The sequence below is a fragment of the Neomonachus schauinslandi genome, chromosome 1 (assembly GCF_002201575.2).
Source record: "Neomonachus schauinslandi chromosome 1, ASM220157v2, whole genome shotgun sequence".
NCBI lineage: Eukaryota > Metazoa > Chordata > Mammalia > Carnivora > Phocidae > Neomonachus > Neomonachus schauinslandi.
In genome coordinates this window covers 101,198,676-101,214,267 of record NC_058403.1, presented here as the reverse complement: position 1 = coordinate 101,214,267, position 15,592 = coordinate 101,198,676, and the positions used below count along the sequence as shown (strand labels likewise).

The following is a 15,592-nucleotide window of genomic DNA, read 5'->3' as shown; positions in this document are numbered from 1 at the left end:
CTTATTGCCTTACTGATCTTTTTCTGATCAAGTTGTAAGAGTTCCCTTCTCTCTATATAAGAAAATTTGCCCTTTTTCGTATGTGCTGCCAGTATATTTTGCAGTTTGTTGTTTATGTTTTGACTTATGACACTTTTTTCTTGTATATTTAAAAAAAATTGTTATGCTGTCAAATTTATTTTTTTTAAATTTAACTATTTTATAGTTTTTATAGTTTTTATATTTTTTTATAGTGTTTTACTTATAAAGCACTTTCACTTTTAGAGGCAAGAAAGATTATGTGTTGTTTTCTTCTAGTATTTTCATGGATTAATTATATTTGCCTTTGATCAATCGGAATTTATTGTTATGAGAAGCGAGGGAGATAGAAATTTAGTTTTTTTTTTTCCAGCCTACTAGAATCTATCTTTTCTCCACCTTTTTGAAGTTTTATTGTATACTAAATTCTTATATAAGTGGGTCTATTGCTGGACATTTTTCTATTTCATTGCTTTTCATGCACCCAGTGAAACTTTTAATCACTATAGCTTTATAGTATTTTAAAATCTAGAATTTTCCTAGCTATACTAGCATGTTTCATTTTATTATCTGACCTTTAGAATCAGCTTATCTGATTGCAAATGACAACAATGACAAAAATTCTGTTAGTATTCTTATTGAGATTGCATTGCCTTTGTAATTTAATTGAGATAAGTTGATAATTTTACAATACCCAGGAACAGGATACTTTTAAAATTTATTTGAAACTGTATTATGGCTTTCTGGAGTCTTAAAGTTCGTATAGGATTTTTTACGTTTGTTATTAAACTTGTTCTTAGGAATTTTTTGTTTAGTTACTGCTCTTATAAATGGGATCTTTTTTGGCATAATGTTTTCTGAGTTTTTTTGTTTGTAATAGTTTTTCCAGTTTCATCTCATAGGTCTTCTTTTTATCCAATTATATTAAATGTAAATGCTGATAATTTTGCCTCTTCTTTTGCTGGTTGGGTCTTTCATTTCTTTCTTCTAATTGCATTGACTCATACTTTTCGGATAGTGTTAAATAATAGTGGTGATAATGTGTATCTATGTTTTGTTCCTGAATTTAGTAGGATTGTTTCTAGAATTTTAACATTAGTCACAATACAGGCCTTGGATTTCAGATACACACATACCCCCCATATAATCACGTTAAGGAACTATAACTACTTTTTTGTTTTACTAAGAATTTTTAAGGCGTGCCTGGGTGGTGCAATCAGCTGAGCGTCTGACTCTTGGTTTTGGCTCAGGTCGTGATCTCAGGGGTGGTGGGATCAAGTCCTGAGTGGGGCTCCATGCTTGGTGCGCCTGGTTGGGACTCTCCCTCTCCCTCTGTCCCTCCCCTCTGTGTGCTCTCTTTCTCTCTCTCTCTAAAATAGATAAATCTTAAAAAAAGAATTTTTAAAATTAGGAATTTATATTGAATTTTATCAAACATGTTTCTAAATTTATAAATATTATCATTTTTTTCTCCTCTGACCTGCTAATGAGATCTGGTAAATCTCCTAATACTGAACCATCTTTGTCTTACTAGTAAAAACCTCACATGATCATGCATGTATTATCCTTTTAAAGTATTGACGGATTCTGTTTATTGATATTTTCATCAAGATTTCTATATTGATATTTACATGAATATCTGTATGAATCATAAATGAGATGGCTCTATGGGTTTTTATCTTTTTTAAAGGGTACTTGAATCAGTTTTTTTTCTGGCAGTATACAAAGAATTTTTTTAATTTTTTTTTTAAATTTATTTATTTGAGAGAGAGAATGAGATAGAGAGAGCATGAGAGGGGGGAGGGTCAGAGGGAGAAGCAGACTCCCTGCCGAGCAGGGAGCCCGATGTGGGACTCGATCCCAGGACTCCAGGATCATGACCTGAGCCGAAGGCAGTCGCTTAACCAACTGAGCCACCCAGGTGCCCAGTATACAAAGAATTTTAAATCTTTCTACCTTTTACTCCCACACATTTAAATATCATTAGAATTATCCATTCCTTTGAAAATCTGGTAGAATTTATCTGTGTAGCTATTTGGGCTTGGTGCTTTGTGAGGTAGGGCATTGATATATTTCTTAGTTACAGCATAGGTTTATTAGCCTATTTTGATGGAGTCTAACACTAATTAATGACACGATGTTTATATATTTGATACTATTTGTGAGAGTTTGGATTATCATTTTTAGCTGTTGGATATTCTTCATAGAGATAGGACAGAGGGACAAAGTCAGGCTTCGGGGAAGTTGCTGAGGGATAGCAGAACCTACCATGGGAAAACCAGCCATATCCTGGTCATTGAAGGGTTGGCATTGAGATTTATTTATGTAACTTCATATTTTCTCATTCATTTTAGTCAAAATGTGGATGTTTGACTGGGGAAGGAAATTGTTAAGGGTTATATCTGTCAGGGTTAAGCTGATCTGGTAGAGTTATTTGTAGGCTGTACAGTGTTCGTAGAGGATGCTAGGCATTAAAAGTCTTCTTTAAGTCATATTCATTTGAATTTGAGCTGTTTTGGCCAATACATTTATTTATTTATTTGTATTTATTTATTTATTTTCTTTTATCCAAAATCTGTTTATTGGGATCGTGTCCCACTCACCTTGCTTCAGGGAGCTTTTAGTGCTGCTTCGGCCTGAAGGAGCATCCTTCTGTAAGCTTGCTTTTCCTCCCATGGGCTGGCAGAGGCCAGCAGAGCAGCCGACACACAGAACTACCATTTGTGCGCGGCTACAGACGGTGGGGATTTTGTGGCAGCCCAGGCACTTCCCGTCCGTGAAGCAGGAGTGGGGGCTCTGCACGGGGCGCTGCTTCTTGTGCTTCCTCTTCTCCTGTTCCGGGGACAGGTGCAGGAGGTCCTTCCCGAGGGCCATGTTCTCATGGGTAGGTCGTCAACCGCCGAAAAGGTGGCCAGTACTCTCAGGTCTTTGACCTGGAAACACCTCACAGCTCACAGTATGCTCACGCTTTGTGGCCGGCTCCGTAAGTACTTTTCTGTCTTCTGGTCTCACATGCTAGTTTTATCAAGGCTAAGGTCATAACACAGTCACTGCGGACGGCATTCTCCTAGACTCCCAGTGGTCATGAGACCATTTTTTAAAGAGGGTCATACGTGAAGAATTGGGTGTATACCTTAAAGAAGGAGTGGAAAGAGCACACAGGCTTTGAGTCAATCAGATGTGAAGTCATGTTATTTTTGCCGTTGAACTACTTATTAGGCTTCCCCCAGCCTTCATCTGTAAATAGTCAATAGGGATAATAATATGTACTTTGCAGGGTTTTATGAAGATTTAATGAGATAATGTATCTGACGAACCTGGAGCATAATTAGCATTTAATAAACTTCATAATAAATTCATTCCTTTCCCTTAATAGCTCATAATTTAGTTTTATTGCATGGTTTTCTTTAAATCTGGTTCCACTTCATTCATTCATTCAAAAACCATTTATTGAGCACCTGCTCTGTTTCAGGCACTGTTCCAGGGGGGCTTAGAGCAATGATTAAGGCAGGCAGTGTCTGTGTTCTTATGAAATTTGCATTCTAATGCATAGGTAGAAAGGGATAAAAAACAAATTAGAAAATATCAGGTGGTGATTAGCAATGTGATAAAAAAAACAAACAAGGAGAGATAGAAATCTAGTGTTAGAAGTGCTTCTTTAGATTGGATGGACAGGAAAGGCCTCTTGGATAAAGTGACATTTTACTGAGACCTGAATAACAAGAAGGATCCAGCAGTGTTAAGATCTGGAGGTAGAACATTCCAGGCAGAGGCACCAGGTAGCAGAAAAGTGGTAGTGAGCTTGTTATGCTCCATGAATAGAAGGATGTAACTGTTCAGACGAGGGCCAGATCTTGAGGGACCTCATAGGCCAGCATCTGGAGTTTGATGTGAGGGGAGTTTGGAGTTTCTCTTAAGCCTAAGATCTATGGTTGTGTGTTAATTATCATGGCTGAACTGTTGTGGTAATAGTCTAATCTCAGCATGTACCCAGATAACATACATAATATTATCCTTTGGGGAGAATGGGAATGAGAGCCTTATCTTAATATAGTGAAATAAGTGGATTAAAAATCAAAGTGAGGCGTAATACACATAACTAATTTTTATGTTAGCTAATGAGAGGTGATTAAAGTAATATGCTCATATAATTAACTTTTAATTATTTTTCTTAGTGACCTTCAGTTTATAATAACTCTTCTTGGGATATTATGGCATAATATGAAAAGTTATGACCACATAAGTAACAAATTTGTTCTGAACATCACTCATATTTGATGGTAGCTTAGAATAGAGATAAAGGTATATTTTTTAAAATAAATTTTTTAGAATAGTTTTAGGCTTGCAGAAAAAGTTGTAAAGATAGTACAAAGAGTTCAAACATACTCTACAACCAGTTCTGCTCTTACTAACATCTTACCTTAGTCAAAATCTAGGAACCAGTATTGCTGCATCATTAAGAAACGAAATTTTTACTTGCAAAGCAATTCTGATGCTAACCATCAGAATTAGTTAGTGCACATTCACAGGTTGAGGTCACAGTTCTCCACAAAACTCTTCTCATTTCATACATCAGCCGGAGGCTTTGGGGTTGCTAGACCACCTGTGTTTCTGACCAAGGAGTTATATAAATTCAGGGGTTTCCACTAACTACTTCTCAGGTTCAGTAATTCCCTGAAGTGACCCAGAACTTAGGAAAGTGCTATACTTATGATTACAGTTTTATTATAAAGAATATAAATGAGGACTAGCCAATGAAGTGATGCATAGGGCCAGGTATGGGAGGGTCCCAAATGGGAACCTTCCACGGGGTCAGGATGCATCATCACCCTGAGGCACTTTGATATATATGATTACCAACCAGGAAAGCTCACTGTGGAATGTCTTTCAGTTTTTTTTTTGTTTTTTTTTTTTAAGATTTTATTTATTTATTTGACAGAGAGAGAGAGAGAGACCGCAAGAGAGGGAACACAAGCAGGGGGAGTGGGAGAGGGAGAAGCAGGCTTCCTGCTGAGTAGGGAGCCTGATGCGGGGCTTGATCTCCATCCCAGGACCCTGGGATCAAGACCTGAGCCGAAGGCAGACGCTTAACTACTGAGCCACCCAGGTGCCCCTCAGTTTGGGTTTGTTATATGTTTTTCTCATGATTAAATTGGGGTTATGGTTTTTTAGGGAAGAAGACCATAGAGCTAGGGTGTCATTCTTACCACATCATATCAAGGGTACGTACGTAATCAATCTGACTTAGGACTGTTGATGTCGACCTCAGTGATCTGACTGAGATAATGTTTATCAGGTTTCTCCACTGTAAAGTTACCCTTCCCTTCCTTCCCCCTTTTTCATATTACGCTCTTTGGAAAAAAGATACTATGTGCAGCCTACACTTAAGGACTGGGGAATTATGCTCTGCCTCCTTGAGCGTGGAGTAAGATTTAGGAATTTTTGATAGAAGAGAAAAGACTTGGAATGTGTAGGTCATTAAGAATCTGTTAACCTTTTTCAAGTATTAGAAAAATGGAATCTTAGAGCTGGATGGGACCTGAAGGGGCCATAGTTTGAGACTGATAGAGTCCTCTGCTGGGGAAAGGGACTATAATAACTCAAGTGCTCATTTACACGTTTCTGTCTCAAGTTGCTATCTATGGAGTGGGAGGTGACCTATGGTAACCTTGCTGAACAAAAAGGCTTCAGGCTTCTCCCAACCATCAGATGTGTTTTATGATAGGAAATATACTGAGAGCTGCTTCTTTCCATGTGTACGGTCGTCGTGCACGTTACTTAATTTCAGCTTATTAAAGTGGTGCAGGCTATTTTCCATGAAATTTAATTCTTCTATAGGTTTGACTTTTAGAAGTTGAATTTTGATTTTGTTATTGTTGTTTTTATCTGGAAAGGTTCAACTTTTGGCTTATGGGAAAATTGTTTTAATGTGTTAAGTACGTTCAGGTTCTGTGATCTGGGATGACAAATTACTTATAGGACTGTTTAGAGAAAAGATGATCACTATATTAAATCTGATAGTTGGTGAGTGGGAAAAATACATTCTGAGTTGGCTGAAGTATTTGAGGAACCCTACTGTGACATGTGTCCTCATGCAAATAGCTGTCCTCATGATAAAACTCTAGCTTCCAGCCACATGCAAATAATATGAAATTTTTAAGTCAGAATATTCACTGAAAGGTGCATTTGGTCTGGGATGAGGGGAAGAGATGTTGTTCACCTTGTAGTTTGATTTGCATCTTTTTAATATTATTCTTTCAAGTGCTCCAAGCAACAGGCATCATTTGTAACATCTAAAAACACTTAGCCTCTTTTGTGCTCATTATAAAACATGCAGTTCTTAATGGGCTGATTAATCCAAACAACACCCCCTGAGAGCAAGAGTGTTACCTCCACTTTATAGAAAGAAGAAACCCAGGGGGTGATAGTGACATGATCTGATTTGAGGCAGTGGCTGAACCTGGTAGATGAGTTTTGGTTGTTGTCTTGACTGGGTCCATATCTAACTGAAAAGAAAAGCTGCGTCTTGTACGTCAGCTGGTGAACCTCACCCTGCCATGCAGGGAATAACACTTCTAGGGAGAAATGTTACTTATGGACTGGAAAATGGGAAAGTCCCACCCAGACAGCACACTGTGTAATGTATTGCTATACCTTTTCATCTTCAAAATGTTGATCCATCAGTAAGTATTGTTTTCCCCAGTAATTTTTCCAACTCTATCTATCTATCTATCTATCTATCTATCTATCTATCTATCTCTATCTACAACAAATACACTCTTTTTCTAATTAACTTCAGATCAGGGTTTCTCAACCTGGATACGGTTGGCCTTTTGGGCCAGGTAGTTCTTCAATGTCGTGGAGGCTGTCCTGTTCGTTGTAGGATGTTTAGCAGCATCCTTGGTGCCTGCTCAACCCCCACCCCCACCCCAGACTGTGACAAACAGAACTGTTTTCAGATATTACCAAATACCCTTCAGGAGGCAAAAATCACCCCTAGGTGGGAACTACTGCTCTAAAGTTAGCCTAAAGGCAACCTTCAGACCCCAGGTTTTTTTTTTTTTTTTAAGATTTTGTTTATTTATTTATTTGAGAGAGAGTGAGAAACAGCATGAGAGGGGAGAGGGTCAGAGGGAGAAGCAGGCTCCCCACTGAGCAAGGAGCCCGACGTGGGACTCGATCCCAGGACTCCAGGATCATGACCTGAGCCGAAGGCAGTCGCCCAACCAACTGAGCCACCCAGGTGCCCCGAGACCCCAGTTTTGACTGTCATGTGTAACTAGTCAGTGCCATGCATCACCACCAGCCTCCTTTTCCCCAGCTGTAAAATCAGGGACATTATTTGTGCCTGTTTATGGTGTTTCAGGATTTGGTTTAGAAGATAAAACACTAAAGAATAACTTTGTATAGCAAATTTATTTTGACACAACATCGAGCAGTTTTAAAGTAATCCAAATTATATTTACAAGTTAAGTACATTTCCCCAGGTGAATTTAAACTATCTTGTCACTGCTTAATTATATTCATATCTACTTCTGGGAAAACCGCAAACATGTCCTCACTTACCTCTTTGTAAAGCTTCACAGGGCCCCCCCAGCAGTTTTTGTCTGCAGCTCTTTGGTCTCAAGAGTGGTTTTGCTAACCAGTTCTCAGTGCTAGTGGTTTCAACTAGCTGTTTCCCTGAAGACCTAATGGGGTAGATCTCGGGGAAATCCCTTTACTACTTTCCCCTAAATCTGAACCTAAAGCTGAGAAAGGGAATACTTTCTCTTCAATCAGGGAACCAACCAACAAACACAGATTTCCTCCTCTCTACCTCTTCTTAATTCAAAGCTGAGAGTTTAGGAAACCCTGGCCTGGGAATACTTAAAGGAATAAATCTCTCCGACTTTCTTTGAACATCTTATGTACATCATAGATAAAGGTTCATGCTGTTTGCTTAGATGTCATTATGCAAGAATGGAGTAAAGCAAAAGAAAACCTGCAAGCATCATCTCTTGCCCCGATCATCTTTTCCTTTTGGATATATATACCCAAAAGATAGGTTGAGAGTTTGCTTCTGACCAGGGGCTGGATTTAGGGGTGGGGATGGGGGAAGGGGTAGAATGAGCTGCCTAGACTCTGTGGAAGGTATTTTTGGGCTGCATCTCTGCTACTTTGCATCCAAATCTACCCTTCATCTTCAGTTTTTGAAAGTATCTTTTACATCAATTAGCACATTTTCTTCTTTTGGGTGATCTGAAAAAAATAAGAAACCCTGAGTAGAATGTACACATAGAAGGATTGCATGGGTATCAGCTTTGTAACTGTATTTTTTTTCTCTTTGTGGGACTCCTTTAATTTGAATGTTCTCCCTTTTACAGCTGGTACCGTTGGCTGTCCCAGGAAAGCAGAGGAGCATAATGATTAAGGGCTTCAACTTTGGAGTTGGAAGGATCTGCATTTAAATTTCGTTATGTCCATTCCTAGCTCTGTCTCCTAGCTTCTCTGCGCCTCATCTGTAAAACAGGTGTTAACAACACCGGTGTCATAGGATAGGAGTGTGGATTAAATGAGATAATGTCTTTTATCAGGTACTTGGTAGAAGCTCAGTGAAATGTGCTTCCTGTCCTTTCACTCTCCCTTCCTGCTTTTCTTATCCTGCACCTACTGAAGCCAGTCAATTCCATATACTTTGGATAATCCAGAATAAACAAAAGGACCTCCTCTCCTACCATTCCCTCCCATGCTCACTCTGCCTATCTTTTCTAAGCCTCAACACACCAAGTGTGTTCATGCCCAGGGCCTTTGCATTTACTATTCTCTTTGCCTGGCACATGCTTCCCACATAGCCGCATGGTTTGCTCCTTCATTTGCTTCAGGTCTCTATTCATATGTCACTTACCAGATAAACCTTCTCTGGGGGCGCCTGGGTGGCTCAGTTGGCTAAGTGTCTGACTGTTGATTTCGGCTCAGGACATGATCTCAGGGTCGGGGAATCCAGCCCTGCGTAGGGCTCTGCACTGGACGTGGAGTCTGCATAAGATTCTCTCTCCCCTCTCCCTCTGCCCCTCCCCTGGCACACTCACTCACATACTCTCTCTCTAGAAAAATAAAATGTTAAAAAAAAAAAAGAAAGAAAAACCTTCTCTGACCACTGTATATGAAATAGGACTTGCTCTCTTTCCTGCTACTTGGTAACTTCCTTGCCTTGCTTATTTTTTCCCCATGCCACTCAGCATCTATTGGTATATTTTCGTTTCTGTACTGTCTATATCTCCCCACTAGAATAGAAGCCACATAAGGACAGGGACTCTTTGCTAACTGCCATATTGCTCAGTGCTTAGGACAATACTTGGCCTATTTTAGTACTCAATAAATATTTGTTAGATGCATGAATAAATAAATATTATTTTTTATTCATGCTACATTTTTGAGTTTTTCAAGAAAAAACACATGTGGATTGAATTTAAAAAGTAGTTAAAATATTTAAATTGTCTCTTATTGTTATTGCCTCAAAATACTATTCAACTTAGAGGTGACCAATTTTAGCCTTCACTGTTTTATGTTAAAATATGATTTCTTCTGAGGCTTTTTTCCTTTATACAGTTTTAATTTTAGAGAACTTTTAATTATATCATTAACATTCCTGTCTGTAGGTCACTGTTGTGTGGTGGATTGGGAAAACAGGGAGAGTCCTATATTCTACTTATATCAATTTTTTGTGACCTTCAGCTGATTGTCAAAATCCCAGTACTTTTTTCTTTTTATGGAGAAGTTGAAATACATGATATATTGGGGTAGATTTTCTCAATAACCTAAATTGGTGTCAAGAGATATTTTGTGATCAAAATCCAGTTGGCTGCTATGGGGAAATAAAAGTCTGATTTGCTTTTTAAAAATTAAATATTGGAAATTAAATTAAATTAAAAAAATTAAAGTTAAAATAAAATTAAAATTAAAAAGAAAATTAAATATTAAATAGCATGCAATATTTAAACTGGAGTTGTGGTCATTTTAATTTTAGCAATCTGATGATAATTACATGTGTCAGCCAAATGATTTGCCATGTATCTTTTTTTAAAAAAGATTTTATTTATTTGAGAGGGAGAATGATTGAGAGAGGGCATGAGTGGGGGCGGGCAGAGGGAGAGGGAGAAGCAGACTCCCTGCTGAGCAGGAAGCCCAATGACGAGGAGGACGTGGGGCTCAATCCCAGGACCCTGGGATCATGACCTGAGCTGTAGGTAGATGCTTAACTGACCGAGCCACCTAGGTGCCCCTTGCCATGAATCTTTAAAACTCTCACCTAAGATGCTATTTTATTTCTGCTCTACCTCTGATTCTGTACCTGGCCTCCTTTGGATTAATAAAGCATTCTAAGAACAGGAAAATCTGGTATCCTTGTGAATTCTATGGCTTTCACATATTACCTGTCTTTATTTCAGGTAGGGAACAATGATAAACAGTTTAAACAATTTTTTAAACAAACTTTGATAGGCAATTTCTTTATGAGCTAGTTTATGACTTCTGGCTTTTTTTTTTTTTTTTATAAGACTGCATAATGTTTTTCATTTTCTGTTTAGTGCCGCCTGCTCTGAGAGTGTTATACTTTGCTCTCATAATTTATTTGAGAAAACATAGATCTATAAATAAGTCTTTTCAGTGTGGGAATGATGAGATTTATTAAATGTTTACTAATATTCATATGGCAGGGCTTTTTTGTCCTTTTAATAATGATAAGAGAAAAAGCAAAAATATTTACCACATTATTTACTGTACCTACCGAGATCATCCCAAACATTTGTGATTTTTATCTAGGAGGTTTATCCGTTTTAGGGTCAGTCTTTTCTGAAATATGAAAATAAAACCTTTGCTTTGAGGGACATTTTGCACTTGGAACAAAGCAGAATTTGTTAAGTAAGTGGGTTTTATATCCCGTGGGGCTACAGAAGTAGTAATATTTTATTTCTGGCACCCTGGAATGGGTAACACAGTCCTATGTAAGATTACCCATCCACAGCCGTTCACACAATGAGGAGTGTTTAAAGCAGAACCATCTACATTTTCTGAGTTTTATGTACATCAGCAAATAATTCAAACTATGTTTGTTCCCCTGTGCCAAGGAGTTCTTGTGTTGTTGGGATGCAGCTTGGCATAGCACAGTCATCCAGCAGAGCAGTGCCTGGCTGTTTGTGCCAAGGTAACTTGTACTCTCTTTACTATACTCAGGGGACTTCTGCAGGTTGTTTTTTTCCAAACTGTGTCCATTTCCTCCAGTGCACTTCTCTTTTAGTATTTTTCCTCTCTCACAGTGTCTTAGCCTGAGATAAATTTAACTCTCCATAGTGTATGGGAATTTGGGGGCTTGTATTATCTACAATGTAGGATGTTATATCGAGTCACATTGCTTAATCCTGGTTAGCTCAGTGTCACAGAGTTTGAGTTTATACAGCCATTTCCAGCTCTCCTTCCACTTTCTCCTACTTCCAGCCACTGTCTAATCTGGGCTAGAGCTATTTCTATCCATTGCCTTGGTCACTGGGAATGCAAGCTCCAGTCTCCACCCCCCTCATTGCCTCCTCCCCCATCTTGCTTCCCCACCCCCCACCCCCACCAGCCCTGCTCAGCTTCAGAGATAACAGAAATATTTTTTGTAACTTCATAGAAGGCATCTTGGTGGCTAACCAGGGTCCTGCCCAGCAAGACCCTACTTAGATGTTTTGTCTTAGGAATAATCTCGACGAACTTCTCTTTCCTGAATGGACTCTTTACATTGGAAAGGTTCATCTTTGCCTTTTTGATTCCACAATGTTCCAAAAGCTGTAGTTTCTCACAATTCTGTCCTCATGGTTTTTCTCTGCTTTCTCATACCCAGGGTCCCCAACCCCACTCCAGGCATTCTCTGGGATCTGTGACAGTGCTCGGTCATGTGATTAGTAGAGAAGGATGTGGTCATTGTGTGGCTAGGCTGTGGTATGCCGTTTAAGCTAGTGGCTAGAAACCTGCAAACCAGACTTCAGAATCAGGGTTTAAAGATACCATTGTGATCCTATGCAGGCAAAAATCCACTCTTAGAATTTCTTCATTTTAAAAAGGTAGGCAATTGGGTCTTAAAAGATAAGAAGGGCACTAATGTTTACTGAGCCCTGTTCTCATTCAGTCCTCACAGCATTCCTGTAGAGGAGCAAGTGGGTGGCAGATGCAGCTAAGAAAACAAATACAAATATAGATACAAAAATACAGATACAAAAAGGTGCACAAATTATAAATGTGCCTAATAAAGTCACACAGTGACTTCAGAAGTCAGTGTGGTATGGCATGATTTTGGAAAGTCACGGAGACCTCACTTTTATCCCAACAAAAGCAATAGTCCTGCTGGGGCAATGTTCTTTTTTAAAAGTAACAAATACAAGGGGACTTGGGTGGCTCAGTCGTTAAGTGTCTGTCTTCGGCTCAGGGTCCTGGGATCGAGCCCTGCATCAGGCTCCCTGCTCCGTTGTGTCTCTCTCTGTCAAATAAATAAAGTCTTAAAAAAAAAAGTAACAAATACAGAGTTTGGGTTTAAAAAAGTACAATTAAAAAAATTTAAATGAAAAAATCTCCCTTCTCATAGCATGGGTATGGTTGTATGGGCTCTTTGGAGGTAGAGCATGGACTCTATTAAGAAAGAGAATGGCATGTCATTTGCAAATATCTTCTCCCATTCTGTCGGTTATCTTTTGGTTTTGTTGACTGTTTCTTTTGCTGTGCAAAAGCTTCTTATCTTGATGAAATCACAATAGTTCATTTTTGCCCTTGTTTCCCTTGCCTTTGGTGATGTTTCTAGGAAGAAGTTGCTGCGGCTGAGGTCGAAGAGGTTGCTGCCTGTGTTCTCCTTTAGGATTTTGATGGACTCCTGTCTCACATTTAGGTCTTTCAACTATTTTGAGTCTATTTTTGTGTGTGGTGTAAGGAAATGGTCCAGTTTCATTCTTCTGCATGTGGCTGTCCAATTTTCCCAACACCATTTGTTGAAGAGACTGTCTTTTTTGCATTGGACATTCTTTCCTGCTTTGTTGAAGATTAGTTGACCATAGAGTTGAGGATCCATTTCTGGGCTCTCTATTCTGTTCCATTGATCTATGTGTCTGTTTTTGTGCCAGTAACATATTGTCTTGATGACGACAGCTTTGTAATAGAGCTTGAAGTCCAGAATTGTGATGCCACCAGCTTTACTTTGCTTTTTCAACATTCCTCTGGCTATTCGGGGTCTTTTCTGATTCCATACAAATTTTAGGATTATTTGTTCCATTTCTTTGAAAAAAGTGGATGGTATTTTGATAGGGATTGCATTAAATGTGTAGATTGCTCTAGGTAGCATTGACATCTTCACAATATTTGTTCTTCCAATCCATGAGCATGGAACGTTTTTCCATTTCTTTGTGTCTTCCTCAATTTCTTTCTTGAGTATTTTATAGTTTTCTGAGTACAGATTCTTTGCCTCTTTGGTTAGATTTATTCCTAGGTATCTTATGGTTTTCGGTGCAATTGTAAATGGGATGGACTCCTTAATTTCTCTTTCTTCTGTTTTGTTGTTGGTGTATAGGAATGCCACTGATTTCTGTGCATTGATTTTATATCCTGCCACTTTACTGAATTGCTGCAAATGACATATCAGATAAAGGGCTAGTATCCAAAATCTATAAAGAACTTACCAAACTCAACACCCAAAGAACAGATGATCCAATCAAGAGATGGGCAGAAGACATGAGCAGACATTTTTCCAAAGAAGACATCCAAATGGCCAACAGACACATGAAAAAGTGCTCAACATCGCTCGGCATCAGGGAAATCCAAATAAAAACCTCAATGAGATACCACCTCACACCAGTCAAAATGGCTAAAATTAACAAGTCAGGAAATGACAGATGTTGGTGGGGATGCGGAGAAAGGGGAACCCTCCTACACTGTTGGTGGGAATGCAAGCTGGTGCAGCCACTCTGGAAAACAGTATGGAGGTTCCTCAAAGAGTTGAAAATAGAGCTAGCCTATGACCCAGCAATTGCACTACTGGGTATTTACCTCAAAGATACAAATGTAGGGATCCGAAGGGGTACGTGCACCCTTATGTTTATAGTAGCAATGTCCACAATAGCCAAACTGTGGAAAGAGCCAAGATGTCCATCGACAGATGAATGGATAAATGGAATATTATGCAGCCATCAAAAGGAATGAAATCTTGCCATCCATTTGCAATGACGTGGAGGGAACTGGAGGGTATTATGCTGAGTAAAATAAATCAATCAGAGAAAGACATGTATCATATGATCTCACTGATATGAGGAATTCTTAATCTCAGGAAACAAACTGAGGGTTGCTGGAGTGGTGGGGGGTGGGAGGGATGGGGTGGCTGGGTAGACATTGGGGAGGGTATGTGCTATGGTGAACGCTGTGAATTGTGTAAGACTGTTGAATCACAGACCTGTACCTCTGAAACAAATAATACATTAAATGTTAAAAAAAAAAAAGAAGAAGAAGATAGCAGGAAGGGAAAAATGAAGGGGGGGATATCGGAGGGGGAGACAAACCATGAGAGACTATGGACTCTGAGAAACAAACTGAAGGTTCTAGGGGCGTGGGGTGTGGGGGATGGGTTAGCCTGGTGTTGGGTATTAAAGAGGGCACATATTGAATGGAACACTTATATGCAAACAATGAATCATGGAACACTACATCAAAAACTAATGATGTATGGTGATTAACATAATGTAATAAAATAAAATAAATAAAATAAAAAGCTGCACAAAAAAAAAAAAGAGAGAGAGAGAGAATGGCAAAATTCCCTCCGTGAATTAACTGCAAGATTCCTAGATTTTTCAGAAAGCCTACACAGGTGAATGGAAGACACTGGCTGGCCAGCTGGTCTGGCTGCAGCATTAAAGCAAATCCTGGGGATAACTCAACACTCAGTGGAAAATATGCATAGGAGAAATTTAGGGTGCTACTCAGAAGCTAAATCAGGAATAATACGAAGAGCTGGGTTTTTTTGTTTGTTTGTCTCCCCCCCAGCCCCGGTAGGCAGGCATATACTTATTTTACTTCTTTCCTGTATGGTGTCGTTAATCTAGGCCTCATTCCTTGGCAGGACCAACCCTTTCCAGCATCTGATAATTTGTTTAATCAAAGTTATATTTTTTTTCAGTAAAAATTTCAGAAATTAAAAACTTATCCCATACTTTGAAGAAACCACTGGTAAATTTTGCACAAATATTAATTTCCATGTCAAGAAAAAATGAAAATAGTATGGCGGATAAATTTAGATAAGATACATTCTTGTATATAATCCTTTCTAATACATACTTTATGGGTTCCCTAAGGTGACTATTTTCTCACTGAAAAAAAACCCTCTTCTAGGGCGCCTGGGTGGCTCAGTTGGTTAAGCGACTGCCTTCGGCTCAGGTCATGATCCCAGAGTCCCTGGATCGAGTCCCTGGATCGAGTCCCGCATCGGGCTCCCTGCTCGGCAGGGAGTCTGCTTCTCCCTCTGACCCTCCCCCCTCTCATGTGCTTGCTCTCTCTCATTCTCTCTCTCAAATAAATAAATAAAATCTTT

The 15,592-nt window shown here is 39.0% G+C and overlaps 1 protein-coding gene and 1 pseudogene across 1 annotated transcript in view; one reads left to right on the top strand and one right to left on the bottom strand.

The window, feature by feature from the left end:
- PPM1L (protein phosphatase, Mg2+/Mn2+ dependent 1L) overlaps nucleotides 1–15,592 on the top strand; it is a 293,781-nt gene that overhangs the window by 29,503 nt on the left and 248,686 nt on the right. The gene's annotated exons all lie outside the window — the stretch shown is intronic.
- LOC110591668 lies at nucleotides 2,639–2,898 on the bottom strand (annotated as a pseudogene).